We start from the raw sequence: 15,818 nt of genomic DNA on the forward strand, positions 1-15,818 counted from the left end.
CCACTAGGTGGTGCTCTCTACCACACTGTGCCTCACGAACAGTACAGTATATCAAAACGACAACAGCCTGGTTTTAAGATGATTTGTCTCTTGAGGATATACATTTGGTTTAAGTTTCCACTGCAACGTTAAAGTTCTTAAGACAGGTCATGCAGATCAATTGCTCCTGTAATCTGAAACTCAAAAGAGCAAGTAATATCTAAACAAGGGGAGGGGGCGGCCCTGAGCTTATAAGGTTCTCTAAAAGCCAGGAGACAGTCAGCCTGGCTACCTCTAATCTCAACATCAAAACTGTTACCTTGTCCAGTTTCTGCTTCACATCAGCAGAGAGAAGAGCGAAATCAACTGTGGGCGGTACAAAGGGAAAACATACATTCAACTTCCATACTGTTTGATAGATGCCAATAATTTACACTCAACAGAAAACACCGTTTGATAACATTTGAACCCGCAAAGTGTAAATGCTTTGCTCTATTAAAACACATCCCCTCCTTTATTAGTGAAAACAAAGCGAAGGAACCAATGTGCGTTTTATCATGAAGTTCTGTGAGAGACGGCTTGGTAACAAGATACACAATGTTGCCTCCAAAGTCATCTTTCAACTGAGTGAGTGGGAATAAAATGCAGAGCATGCCGGCCTGGAGCAATAACACAAATGTTCAAATTCCAAGCGAAACCCAGGGCCTTGTTTCATCATTCCCAGTCCTCCTAAAAATATAGATTATTTTCCCTCCTTATGCTCTTCTTTGGAGTAAATAAGGCATAAAACTGAAAGTGAAAAAAATGTAAAAATATTATTTCAAGGAGTAAGTTACAAAACATTCTACCAATCTCTTTGCTTGAAAAAAATGAAAACAAAATTGAGTGGTTTTCAGGATTTAAAAGAACTGTAGCAAATTGCTAACTGCTAAGTTTTATAAAACGGGGACAAGCCTGATAAAAATTGATTCTTAAACTTAAATGTTCAAAATAGCAGAAAATAAGTAAGTTTCTAACACTGGGCTGGCCAAAAAGTTCATTAAGGGTTTTCCGTAACATGTTATGGAAAAATTTGAATGAATTTTTTGGCCAACTCAATACAACATTTGCTAGAGAAAAATCTGTGTGTAATAATAACTAGGAAAATAATGGTTAGATCCTGAGCTGTACATATAGATCTTGATTTTGAGAATCAAATTATACCTTTTCAGTCTACTTTCAAGATTTACTTACTGTTTTATACTTAGACATCTCAATATTTAAAAGCTATACTTGAATTTTATATTGAGAACTCAGTTGAAAGCTCTAAAACTAAAACAAGTATATATAATTTAAATTCCTTTTAACAGTTTTCCAGATCATTAGGTAAAGCATTTGAAACACTATACAGAAACAATTTTCCATTCTTATCGTAGCAACAAGTTTCAGTTAAAATCACATATCAATTTGTACGCAATAAAATTATCATCAAAAGGTAATACTAACCATCCCCCACCCAAACACATACACTTTTAAGGGATATATATAGTAGTGCATCAAAGAAAGGAAAGCAAAAATTTCTATATGTAATAACTGCTAAAGTGGTATCTTTTTACACTTATTGTACCATTACATTAAAAAACGGACAAATTTCCCCAAGAATTTTGAACAACTAAAAAATATTATAAAATGCCAATATGCAAGTGTGAGGTGAATGCAATGACAATGAGATTTAAATCAAATCTTAGACTAAGGTTTTTAAGTTTTATTTGTATTTATACTAAATATTGTGATATATCTCAATAATTAAAAGAACTAAAATATTTTTCCGCCTTTCAAAATTAGGAATCTCCATATACACTAAAATTTAATGCTTCTTTTGTAAAAAGTAATTTAAATTTTCCTGGCAACTAGGTATGAACTTTGTGTTTTAAACAAAAATACATATGTAGTTTTTATGCCCATAATTGGAGGGGGACATTTTGTGGACTCCCAAACAATCAGTACGGTTCTTAAAAAAGAAAAAAAAAAAAGCAAAATTTCATACATATTGAAGAAGAATTCATATTTAGCCCTCATTTTCAATTATAGCCAAAGTCTTTATTCTAGAGCCACATAAATCACCATTCTTCTCCCTGAAAATGAGTTTTGAGAGAAAACATTATTAAATGTTACATCTGACTTTAATAGAGTTTCCCAATTTGCTTTTGCATGTTTATTATCAAACTCCAATCATGACTTTCCCAAACTTATTTATACTTTCACACAAACTTCCAAAGTTTTCCCAACTTAAATAAAAGCCCACAAAAACTGTGGGAAATGTTTCGCTTGAAAGATAAAAGGAAATTGGTTCAAATGTACATTTGCAATAATCAGTGTTTACTTTCATTGCTCAAACATTCAGCTTACGGCACTTTCAATATCTGCATTCAACTTAAATTTTTGGCTCGTAAAAAAGGGTGGGGGAGTAGTTTTCTTTCCTCCCATTTTGCTCTCAAAATATAAACTCATTTAATGCAAAGTATTCCTGAATCAGGCACGTTTTATACTAAAAGCATATCTAGTCCCAACAGCATTCATATTACATACGAAACACTATTTCTCTCAAAACTTCAGTTTGAATATTTTATAAGTCTAATTTCACCTTTCTTAATAAAGTGAAAACATTTTACTATGTTAGACCCACTTAAAATTTCTGTAAATGAAAATACCAAAAGAACTGATACTGCAATACTAAAGTGAAAGGAAGATAAGTATTAATTCATTTACTTGGAAAGGTGAAGGGTTTTTCTTTAAGTGTTTCTACTATAGATTTTGTACTATATTCATTAAAATATGACAAATCTTTAACCTGGGAACAATTTACCAGTTCACATTATCTACTGAAAGAGGAAGTATACTTTGGATAAGTAAAACACTGGAAACTATTTGTGCTGCCCTTGTTTAAAGTTGGTTAGAAAACTGGGCTATGTACTTTTAAAAATAATCATTAAAAAGAGCCAAAAGCGTAACTGTGATACAGTTAATCCACAAGCCAACTGATGCCACTTAATTCTAGAGACAGAAGTTTGTCTCTCAAGGGGGATCTAAGACATCCATACAGTAATGCACGTTAAAGGTAATGAAATTATAAAGACATACTTCCTAATAGAATGAACATATTTCAAAGTCTGTATGACCGGCAATAGAAAAGTTTTGGGGTTTTTTTCAACCGTTGAAAAAAAAAAAAAATCCAGACAAGAGAATCTGGTTTTGAAGTATGTCACACCTCAGTTCCCCAACCACGAATCCCGGTTCATTTTTTAAAATGAGGTCTATTTCCTGTAATTTTAGATATTTTAGAGTACAATTATTTTACATTTTTATGATGCCTTTGGGGTATCATTACAAATATTTTTATATGTTTAAACTTAGGAAAGTAAAATTAAGTAATAGCTTCTCTTAAAGGGAGCTGTCAACTCTCTCCTGAACAAAAATCTTTGTTTTAAGCAATCTAGAGATTTATATCCCCAGTAACCATAGAAATTAATCTTAAGCTTTAGAAAAAAAAAAACTGCATAAAATGCTCTTTAATTAAAATCAGAGCTCTGCTCTTAGAAATAAGGACCCTCTTTTAAAAGGAAAGAACTTTCCACAGAGTAGAATTGTTTTTACTCAAGGTGGCACTTTTTGTGATAAATTAATCAAACATGTTTAACTGACTTATGAATCCGTGTGCACAGAAAGTTAAACACTTTGTTGGAAAGGAAAGGATTTACTGAAAACTTTTAGCTAAGAAAAGAAAGTGAAACACACAGGATCCAAACAGTATTTGTAGATTATCTAAGTGTGAGCAGGAAGAGAGACAGCAGAGCAAAAGAATTTAACAATAACAATTAGGAGAATCACTCAGAGCGGAACTCAACTTTGTTTTCATAAGGAAACTGAAAATATCATTTACGGTGCCTTAATATGAGGATCCATCAACACGTCATAACTCAAATTTCACTCTTGTGAGCGCGATCACTTTCTATTTCACATGTGCTAAAACAGAGACTCGTTCTGAATGCCGCTTATCACAGATGACTGAGAAGCTTCTTTCAGTTTTAGAAACCAGTTGCGGGTGCCTCAGGGAGTCGGCAGTGCTCTCCCGCGCACTTTCTTCCTGAGTGGTCTCAAAGAACGTGTGCGTTTGAGAATGGGAAAGACAAACTCCTCAAACATTTTTAAAACGTCAGAGTTTTCAAGGCTTATGAGATTCAGGTTTTGATGAAGTCTGTGCACAACCAAATCTGATTAACTTTCATGAGATTTACATTTTATAGCTTCGGGTTTTTCTCTGTATAATGAATCATTTTAAAAGCTAAGCCACATTGTTTCCATTACATTTTTAAAAATCCACCCATTTGGACTTTTCTAAAAAAGAAGATAGAGACAAAAAAGGATCAGAGCTTCATATAGAATCAGGAAACAAAGATACCGATTATCATGTCAAAAAATAAACATTAAATATTTGTAAAGTGCTCATACAGTATATTGTAGATCCTAAGTAAAGGCCAAACTACAAACGTTTCTGCTTTTAGACAACCAAAGTCTTTGAAGAGGCCTAAAATAGGTGTTTCTCCACATGAGTTTCGGCACTGCTAAGAATGCTAAACATTTATCATCATCTTCTCTAAGCAAACCCACTTTTTGGAAAAGACACAGGCATTTCCTCCCCCCCACTGTCCATGGCTAATTTCAGGGTCCTACAAAGAAAAACTTTCCCAAGCATTTAAGGGAATCAAGACCTCTTGGCATATGTAGTAAGCTGCAAAACAGGGCAGAAAATGATGAGGAAATGTAAATGATTTGACACCAGAGTGTGCTCATCTTGGTTATTCCAAAAACAAAAAAAAAAATGTGTTTTTGTAGGAGGTGGAGGGGGAGATGACAGGAGTCAAGAATGAGTTCAGACACTAGAAAATGACACATCTTATTATCTTCCTAACTTTACTACAGGCTGGATACTTCCCTAGCAATTACGCCCCAACTTAAACAATACATATTGTATGTCAATGAGCTGTTTGCACTTTTAATTCAATCTATAATAATCAACATTAATAGAAATCTAAAACATCTAAGGCATCAATAGGAGATTATATTTATAATGGTTTAAACATTATATCAAAGCATGATGCCATTTTGAAGCTTTTACAACTTGATCTGAGTAAAAACAAAATATCAACATTCTATTAGAAGCATAGTTGGAATAACTTCATTCTCCTCCAATATCAACCTTATACATGCAAGAACTGATGAAAGATAAAAGAGCCTCATTTTCCTGGAAAACAGAGGAACTGTAAAGAGGTTCATGGGCTTTCAGCCATTCGCTATTTGTATGTTTTTAACGCTTCTCCTTCTAGTTCAAAAACATCAAGGTAAATACATGCTCTTTCCTTGTACCCCCTTAACCCCATGAGCCATGTTTAGGACTTTATCCAACAGGCAAAGCCTTACGCTGGGGCAGGCGCTAGAGGCCTGAGGAGCTGCTTGGAGAGTCCGTAACGTGCACAGGCATGCTCCGAGGTGACGGTGAAAACTCCAGGAGGCAGAGTGAGACAGTCACGGTAGTGAGACAGCATTTGTACATCAGCACAGAATGAGGGATACACAGAGACTGCATCTGGGCTCACGGTGTGCCCTTGGTCCAGTCCTTTCTTTACGCTTCCTTGTCCTCACTTGTGTCTCACATGAAGGGGCTGCATTCCCTGATCCTGAAGGTCTATTTGAGCTCCAAAAACTTCATGACTTCTTGCATTTGACTGAAAGCTGAATAACACATTTTCGAGTGATTTTTCATATTCAAACTGTGCTTACTTTACAAAGAAATAAACTAGCATTTATTTCTGATTTCCTACTACAGGGCTTCCCTGGTGGCTCAGATGGTAAAGAATCTGTCTGTAATGCGGGAGACATGGGTTCGATCCCAGGGTCCGGAAGATCCCCTGGAAGAGGGCATGGCAACCCACTCCAGTCTTCTTGCCTGGAGAATCCCATGGACGCAGGAGTCTGGTGGGCTACAGTCCACGGGGTCGCCAAGAGTCAGACACGGCTGAGCAACTAAGTACAGCACAGCACTACAGGACAGAGCATATTCCACATTTTCACATATCTCATTTCATCTTTACAGAGATCTTCTAATAGTATCACCTTTACAATTTTAGAGGTAAGAAAATTGAGGCTCGGATATACTAGAGCTGGCCAAATTAGATCTGCCCAGTTAACTGTCTACGGTCTTTCCATACATCCCGGGATCTCCCCTGATGTGGTAACAGTGATAAATAAAGTGATGTGATGAAGTGATAACAGTACGTTGAAGCGTCCACTGAGGGATTAACACTCAAGTCCTGTGTATGTCTGTAACGCTATGCTGGGCACCACGCCAGATATACACAGGGAGAAAGGATGTCCCTGTCCCCGTGGGCCCTACCTTACAGAATCAAACCATAGAGCTCTATGCCCTTCATTGTAAAAGGCCATTAAAAACCCTACTAAGTGTTAAGTCACTCAGTTGTGTCTGACTCTTTGTGACCCCATAAATTGTGGTCCTGCCAGGCTCCTCCATCCATGGTATTCTCGAGGCAAGAATACTGGAGTGGGTTGCCATTCTCTTCTCTAGGGGATCTTCCTAACCCAGGGACAGAACCCAGGTCTCCCACATTGCAGGCAGATTCTTTACCATCTACATGTCATGAAATGGGGGAAAGGAAAGAGTCTAACAGATTAGAAAAACAGGGAGAGAGTGACCTTTTTTTCTAAAAAAGGGAGGAGATGGCAGATTTGATTGGGTCTCAGGTAGGGCCAGGTTAAATGTCTCTCTCTGCCCCCGGCCCTCTTGGCAAGCTCTCCAGATGAGTCTAACGGACAAGCAGGCTAAGAACCAGCAATAAGGAGGCTACACTGGTAAGCAGAGGCTGCACTCAGACTGCCTGGGTCTAATACCGGCTCTGACAGTCAGCAGCTATGTGGCTGTGCCCAGATTACTCAACCTATCTTTGCCTCAGTTTCTCCTTTTGTAAAAATGGGAAAAATAATAGTATTAGTATATATCACACATATATGAGAGTGAAATGCGTTATTTTCTGCTCAGAAAAGTACCTGGCATATAAGAAGTCCACTGGCGACCCACTCCAGTACTCTTGCTTGGAAAATCCCATGGACAGAGGAGCCTGGTAGGCTGCAGTCCATGGAGTCACTGAGAGTCAGACACGACTGAGTGATTTCACTTTCATTTTTCACTTTCATGCATTGGAGAAAGAAATGGCAACCCATTCCAGTGTTCTTGCCTGGAGAATCCCAGGGATGGAGGGGCCTGGTGGGCTGCTGTCTATGGGGTCACACAGAGTCAGACACGACTGATGCAACAGCAGCAGCAGCAGCATGCCAAGACTGGAAGGCCTTGAACGCCCAGTGAAGGAACTTCTGTAAGCCAACAGGGTTAAGATTCTCTCATACTGCCAAGGCAAAGTAGCCTGTATCTGAGAGGAACTAATAGCCCCTGGAAGAGCCAATACACAGAAATGAATTCCATAAAACCAGCAACTGAGCCAGTGCAGGCCTGTGTCGGTTTCTGAGGACTGAGGTCGGGTCTGCCATCCCAGATACAGGACCTAGGAGGTTGGCAAGGGGAGTGGATGATCACAGACGTGCAAGTGGACCACTCACTGTCCTGGTGCCCCCTCAGGCTCTGCACAGCCAGGGGAGCCCCAAGGACAACAAGACTCCTCCAACCCCTGCCCCCAGTACCTGCACCAGAAGGCCAGCTCGGAATGGCTTTCAGAGAGAATGACCTCTGATTTAGCTCCCAGGGGCTCAGGCTGAATTCCCGGGATTATTGCACAATATGCCAATAAAGAGCACAGACTTCCAGTTTCTAAGATGTTTATAATGAACCATCAGTGCGGAAAAACTGGGGGGTGGGGGGGCGGCGCAGGGGATGGGAGTAGGACTAAGGAAAACCAGAAAAAGCTACATCGCCATTCAACTCACACAGCGTCGGCCAACCAGGCCCCAGACCTATAAAAGGCATCTTATAATTCAAAAACATCAACCGGTATCAAAACATCTATTCACACACTAACTAGTGCTCATCTAGGGCTCCGCATCAGGCATGGTTTTATTCTACAGATATTAACTCACTTAATTCTCCTTAATCTATGAGGTGAAGAGTAGTATTACCCTATTTTACATGTGAGGAAAAGGAGGGGCAGCAAGGTTGAACACTGTGCCCACGGTCACTCGGCTAATAAAGCATAACAAGATTAAAACCTGGATAACGTGGCTCCAGAACCTTTGCTCTCAACTAACGTCTATACTACTCCCTACTGTGCTAGAATTTGTAAGATCTGTCAATCAGAAATGAGTTCACCGGCCCTCAGAATCACCCTGTCATAGCTTCCTGAGATACATCTATTATACCTAGAACAAAATGTGTATTGTGTCTGCTGAGTTAAACGAAGACTAACTTTATCTTCTAAGACACAAGACTATACGGAGACAATATGCTATGGTCTGAACTGAACTGATGCTATGGTCAGGAAAAAATGTACTTCTAGGTGTTCACGTCTGAGGGTCTATGGTATGTGTCAAAGAGAGGTGTGACCACTAGTTGCTGTAAATGAACAGATGTCTTCTACTAATTAAAGTTAAGTCACATAAAACTTCAGTAACAATATGAACTGGGAAAATCAAACTTAATCACTCTTTTCTATAAAAGGAGAATTCTTGTTCCATAGAACCTCAGTGCATACTGTTTTCACCACATAAATTTACAACTTGTTTATGTATGTCCTCGGCAACTTCCCTGGTGGCTCAGACGGTAAAGCGTTTGCCTACAATGCGGGAGACCCGAGTTTGATCCCTGGGTGGGGAAGATCCTTTGGAGGAGGAAATGGCAACCTACTCCAGTACTCTTGCCTGAAAAATCCCATGGAAGGAGCCTGGTAGGCTACAGTCCACGGGGTCGCAAAGAGTCGGACACGACTGAATGACTTGACTTCACTTATATATGTCTTCCCTAAATTTGCAAGCTTTTTTAGAATGATTTTTTTCTGGAGGGAAGCACTTCTGGGTTTGGGGGGCGGGACAAAAAGCAAATAGATCTGAAGCCACTTTTCAACTTCTCTGCAAAATAATACTGGAAAATAAACCCATTAACAACAATAAACCCCAAATAACGAATAATACTATTATTGCCAATACATCAGAAAGGTCTCCTTACTAGACTTGCTGTATTCTGAAGCACTTAATTTCATCCTGATTTTTTTGGGGGTGGGCGGTATCTTCAGTCCCCAGTATACAATGACTGGCATATAGTCCCAGTATCACACAAACATCTAGTAAATTGCTAAATAAATGTAAGTTTATGTGTCTGGACTATTTAAATCATTGGCCCAATCCATTATCAAAGACTTCCTAACCTTTCCAAGAAAAACAGTTCTGTGATAGCAGTTCACTGGTACATAATGCTGTTGTTAGGACAAAACAATCAGGTAATATACAGTCAGTCAGAACATTTAGGAAGGATAATAAGAACAATTTGTTTATATCCATACAGGTATAGATTAGTATCCCAAAATATGAGGCAAGTAGCAAAACAGCTTAAGTTTAAAGAAAAAGATCTATGTTTTACACCAGATGAAAAAAAAAGAAAGAGAGAAAGATAATGGTCAATCAGAAATGCAAAGTGCTGGAAAGACTGCAAGACTTCCTTCTCTGAAGGCCTTTAAAAAAAGACACTCATCAAAGGGCTTCAGGTTATTTTTGCAAAAGACAGAAAGCTCACCTAGGCAGCTTATTCCAGCTCTAGAATTCCTTGGCTAATGCAAATGTGGCAAAGTAGACAACTAGGCCCAACAGGCAAATGAGGAAAAAAAAGGTGCCACTTCTTGGCAGGAGAATAACAATTTGAGGCTATCATGAACTTACACACAACAAATATCTAAAAAATTTATCCCAGGGCCTAACAAACTTTCCTTAAGAGATCTTTTCTTTTAAATTAAAAACAGTAGCTTTATTAATGCACAACCCATTGCGAATTTGAAATACAACTCTAAGACATACCTTGTGGACTGGAAAGCCATAATTGTAATGTGGAATGAGACCAACTGAAATCAATATAAGAAATTTGAAGTAAGTAAATACTTCATTTTTTTCCTAGGGGAGTTAGTATGAAACGTATGAAATTACAGTAGTAAGAAGTTATTAATTTTAAATTATAAAGTGGAATCGAAGACTTCAAAATATTCATAGATTTTTTCAAAGAATTTTGGAAGCAAAGAAAGCCACACCATGCCTTGGGAGAGCTTACCTTTCAGAGAAACAGCATTTAATTTGCTCTGCTGCTCGACTATGTTGCATGCAAAGCCACAGCAACATGGGTCTCACCAAGCCCTGCACTGATTATAAAGTGGTGATTTCAAGTTCACAGGTACTCAACTGACTGGCTTCTCCACAAACATGCATTATTTAATAGCTAACCCCATTTAATTATTAAACCTGAACTAGGTAAAAACAGGAACTGTGTCAAGTTACCTGTATACCACAAGACTCTGGCAGAGAGAATTAGGAAAATGTCAACAATCACTGGGCAAAGAATCACTAGCAGCAGAATGTTACCTTCAACTCAGAAGAACTAACTAGTGGGCACTCAAAAACGTTTGCTAATGAAAGAATAAAGGAATGTTCATTCAACAGGGGAAATGGCTTTTCAAATTTTTTTCCAAATAAAATGACTGCTGATTAAAACAGCAGTTACTTGTGGATTCCAAGGCAATGGCACCCCACTCCAGTACTCTTGCCTGGAAAATCCCATGGACGGAGGAGCCTAGTAGGCTACAGTCCATGGGGTCGCTAAGAGTCGGACACGACTGAGCGACTTCACTTTCACTTTACCCTTTCATGCACTGGAGAAGGAAATGGCAACCCACTCCAGTATTCTTGCCTGGAGAATCCCAGGGATGGTGGAGCCTGGTGGGCTGCCGTCTATGGGGTCGCACAGAGTCGGACACGACTGAAGCGACTTAGCAGCAGCAGCAGCCCGCATTCCAGATGGGTCACTACCCCCGTCATTAGGATTCCAGCCATGGGGATGAGGGTGGGGCAGCTGTGTGTGACTTAACACAGCACAAGCACCAGTGAGCCTGTCCTCAGTGGGATTTTAAAGTGGGTTTTTCCAACAATTGGCATTTGAAAAAAATCTGCCTCTTCAACTACATTTTAAACTCCTTTTTTTATAATCTTATTCTCTGCTAATCATGAAGTTTGTGAAATAAGCAAAACAAAAAGAAAATAAAACAACTCATCATCACCTAGAAATACAAACTCTTTTGCCACTGATGTATGATCCATTTTATACAAAAATTTCCTTTATGTAAGGAACCATATTATATATACAATCTTACCTTCTACTGATTTTCAATAACACTACAATAAACACTTTACCACACAGTTAAAAAATCTTCTAAAGATTACTTTGATGGCCATATAATATTTCATTGTTTAAATTTACCATAATCTGACTATTTCTCTACCACTGGATAACTGAACTGCTCCTTCTGATTTTCCACAAGATAAATTATGCTGTAAAGAACATCTTTCTGCTAAACCATGCCAGGGTATTTTTGTACACTGAATCTTTATCTGATTTTGTAATTCCTTAAGACAAAGTCTTAAAAGAGGAATCACGAGCTTGACAGTTACAAAATATTTTAAAATCTTGACGCATCTTGCCAAATGGTTTCCCGGACAGGGAAAGGAGTTATTGGCCTCACGCGGCACCCCAATCCTTGGCTAGGTGCACAGCAGTCCACCAGCAAGCCTGCCGAGACTCCCCTCCCTTGGTTCCCTCGTTCAGAATGACTGCCTTTTAAAACACTGAACAACATGATTATCTTAATACCATTAAACCTGATTTCTTCTGCCTCAAGTCAGTGATCATTTTCTGTATACAGCCAAATAAGACCTCGGTTTCCTCAACTAGAAAATACAGAGTCAAGGCTAACCAGTCTGTAAGGTGCTTGCTGAGCGCCAGCAATTCTTATTTTGCAATTCTTATCTGTCGTTGGGCAGACACCATCTGTGCAGGTTCACGGGACACCGAGAGAAGAATAAAACGTAACCTACTCACTTAAAGCTGTTCAGCTGTTGTTCAATCTTGTTTCTCTTGGAGCAAATCACAAACAATAACGCTGCAAATTGGAAATACTTAAATACAATTGCCATACTGTTTTAGAATAAGAAAGATAACATTCACTTCTGGTATTTAAATACATAACCTAGTTTTTGATTTTCAATTCAGGCTCCATAAAACAAGATGCCAACAGCTGGAAATTCTGATTCAAAATTATGACTTCACAGAAAACCAGATGCTATAGCAAAGATAAGGTTTCCTGGAGAAGTGTAGCATTTTAAGAGGCAATCGAAAATCTGTATTAGATTTTCTGCAGAAAAGCAGAAACCTCCAGGATACTAAGCATTAAGAATCTGCACATTAACAGAAAGGTGAAGCTGCCAATCTGCAATGCATATTTCTTAGCAGCAATACAGCCTATTTACATGATGCAGGCACACAGACCTCTATTGCCCAATAGATGTAATATGCCTAAAAGTATCTGCCAGATACCTCAAAACTACTGCAGGTAAAAAGAAAACAAATGACAATTATTTTTTTTCTAAGCTTTGAAAATTACATTAGGATAAAAAGTACCAAAAAAAATTATATCTGTGGAGAATTCAAGCAGAATCTTATTACTTGAAAAACAGTAAAAGGTCCTTTTAACAACAGTGTAATTGGGAAAACAGAGAAAAAGGATTTAGGGTAAGCGGTATAATCATTGTTAGCAAGATAGCTACTGAGTCAAAAACTTTACTTGTAAAAGAACATTTTATTCTTGAAAATTAAAAATGAGCTCCAAAGCATACACTGCTACTCAGGAATAAAAACATTTTCCCTTTGTACCTTTTCAAAGAAAATGTAAAAGATGAACGAGTTCAAATTTTACACAAAAATTTTACATAAAAAAAAAATTTTTTTTCCAGGATCAGTGAGAAAATACATATGAAGTTCTTCTTGACAGGAGTCCTGAGTTGAGATGGAGGCTGGGGACAAAAACCCGCAGCTCTTTGCCTCATGAATCCTGAAGCAATAGGTCCGCATGACCGAGGGATGGGTGCCAGGAAACACAGGGCGGACTGCTGAGGTCTATCAGGCACACGTAAGCTTAAGGAAGTCGATTTCTAGAGCTTTGACATCTATGTAGACTCTTCTCTGAAGCGACTCCTCCTGTGAATCTGTTGCTGATCCACCTCCTGCCGGTCTACTTCCCCACAAGCCCTTCACAAGTACCTTTCCCGCTTCTTAAAGTCAGAGCTCCACCATACCTGAAGCTTACTATGGTGCACAGCCCTGGAAATAAAAACCTCTAACAAAAGGACACTTAGAAATCCTGGGAATGACACTAATGACTGAACGACAAACCCTTTCACAAGCTTGGGGGTGGGGGTGGGGTTCCAACACTTCCCACTCAACAAAATTAATGGAGGATCTAACTCAGTTGTCATCTGGCAGACCATTTTTAAAAGTTTTGATGACAGTTTGGGCTTGTAACGCAGAGGAAGTTCAAAGAACAGAGAGGAGTGGCTGTGCTAACACAAAACTCCTTCCATTCTTGTCCGTTATGTGTGTAAATAAGGTTTCCAAGCTTTCTCAGCTCTTATGTCATAAGAAATGAAAACTAAGAATGCAGTTGATATAGAATACTGTTATGACCTAGAAAAAAGTAACATTCACACATTATACTTGCACATAATCCAGTGTTTAAAAAATCTGTTTCCTTAAGAGTCTTTTCATGTCAAATAACATATTTTTTTGTTTTAATACATGTACACTGATAATAACTGCCAAAGTAACTAAACACAGAATAATTCAACACAATAGTTCAACAGAGAACAATTACAGACTTTTGGTTATCACTGGGAATACTTTAAAAATTAAATTTCTACTTGCATACCTATTTCTATTGCAAAGAAGTAGAAGAGAATGAGCAATCAAAGATTTCAGCAATAACCAAGGAGGATATTATGTGGGGGAAATGAAATGTAGTTTACGGAGAAAAAGAAAGATTGTAACATTTATAACTATAGAAAGGAATTTTTAGGGATTTTTTTTTTTCAAAAAATGATGGTTAAGTATCATATAGTTTTTAGATTCCATGGGATACGTTTAAAAGAGTGACCAAAAGTTTAACCTTAAAATGTCAAGTTTTATAGCATGCTGGAAATTATATCGTTTGCAACTATTTCAAGTTATAAATAAAAAAAGTGTAGATGTCAGCTTGAAATATATGTACAAGGTTACTTTTCTTTGTCCAAAATTCTTTTAAGGGACAAATACACAAAAATATTTAAAGGTCATTGGTTTACAGGCCGGTATGCTGAACATATTTAATTATAAATAATTAAAGTTTTGTTAAGTAAAAACACAGGAACACTGTGAAACAGAGGAGCCCAACCTAGTCTGGGGCAAGGGGGGAAGAGGGTTTCTGCCATGAAAGGTAAGCCTCAAGAGAATAAGGGATTGTGCTGTCTTATTTATTCTCATATTCCCAGGGTCTAGAATGAATGAGCAAAGGCGATGCTTGAACTAAAAAATAAATAAATTAGCCTGGCAAAGAGAGTGGGAGGACAAGTACTCGAGATAGAAGGAACAGCACCTGCAACGGTTAAGAGGCAGAGGAGAACAGGAAATGTTCAAGGAATCAAGCTGTATCCTGCCAGGCTTTATTAGGCAGAGATTAAAAAAAAATCTCTATAGTAGAGATTAAAAAAAAAAAAAGAGTATGTATAGGAAGGAAATATTTTAATCAGGCTTACTTTTAATATATTATTATCTCTCAGAAAAAAAAAAACTTGTTGCTAATCAGTAAGAAGATGGAACTCATTCATTCATCCATCAAATATTAACTGCATATCTGTTTTATGCCAGATACTGTATTAAGCACTAAGGGTACAGGAGTAATCAGACAATGAAACCCTGAGAACTTGCAACTCATCAAGAAGTACTGAAGAGAGTAAAAAGACGAGCTAATCAGGAGAGGGAGAGAAAATACTTGCAAACTACATATCTGACAAAGGACTTGTATTCAGAACATATCAAGAACTCTCAATCTTCACACTAAGAAAACAAACAACTCAATCATAAAATGAGCTAAAGACATGTTCAAATTCCTCACTAAAGAAAGCAGACAGGCATATGAAAACTATTCCATATCATTAACTAGGGAAATGCAAACGAGTAGTGAAATATCACTACACACCTATTAAAAGTAGCTAAAATAAAACATACTGACAATACCAAGTGCTGGTGAGGTTTATGTGAACACCTAGACCTCCCACGCTTTGCTGGTGAGAATACAAAAATGCACAGCCACTGTGGAAAAGAAGTTAGCAGTCTATTGTTTTTTTTGAACAGCCTTGTATGCTCAGTCACTAAGTTGTGTCTGACTCTGCGAACCCACAGACTACAGCCCACCAGGCTCAGACTCTGTCCATGGGATTTCCTATGCAATACTGGAGCGGGATGCCATTAAACAGCCTTACTGAGATATAATTCACACTATACAATTCACTCATTTAAAGTGTGCTATTCAATGGCTTCTAGTATATCCACAAGTTGTGCAGCCATCACTTCAATGAATTTTAGAATATTTTCATTACTCCGAAGATCCCATATCCATCAGCAGTCACTTCCCCTATCTACAACCTCTCAGCCCCAGGCAACCATACTACTTTCTGTCTCTACAGATATCTCTCTTCTAGACATTTCATAGAAATGGAATCAT

The 15,818-nt window shown here is 38.1% G+C and overlaps 1 protein-coding gene across 19 annotated transcripts in view; it reads right to left on the reverse strand.

The window, feature by feature from the left end:
* Nucleotides 1-15,818, reverse strand: part of STX18 (syntaxin 18) — a 109,709-nt gene that overhangs the window by 56,599 nt on the left and 37,292 nt on the right. For 2 of the 19 annotated variants that reach the window (XM_081493189.1, XM_081493718.1), the window contains exon 2: nt 5,659-5,748. The exons of 15 other annotated variants lie outside the window; for them this stretch is intronic. The gene's annotated coding sequence lies outside the window, so the exon portion shown is untranslated. Of the gene's footprint in view, nt 1-5,436; nt 5,749-15,818 lie in introns of all 19 variants that reach the window. 2 more of the 19 variants (XM_081492638.1, XM_081493029.1) reach the window with 1 other exon arrangement.

This window comes from Giraffa tippelskirchi, chromosome 1, assembly GCF_054371585.1.
Source record: "Giraffa tippelskirchi isolate mGirTip1 chromosome 1, T2T-mGirTip1v1.2.pri, whole genome shotgun sequence".
Taxonomy (NCBI): domain Eukaryota; kingdom Metazoa; phylum Chordata; class Mammalia; order Artiodactyla; family Giraffidae; genus Giraffa; species Giraffa tippelskirchi.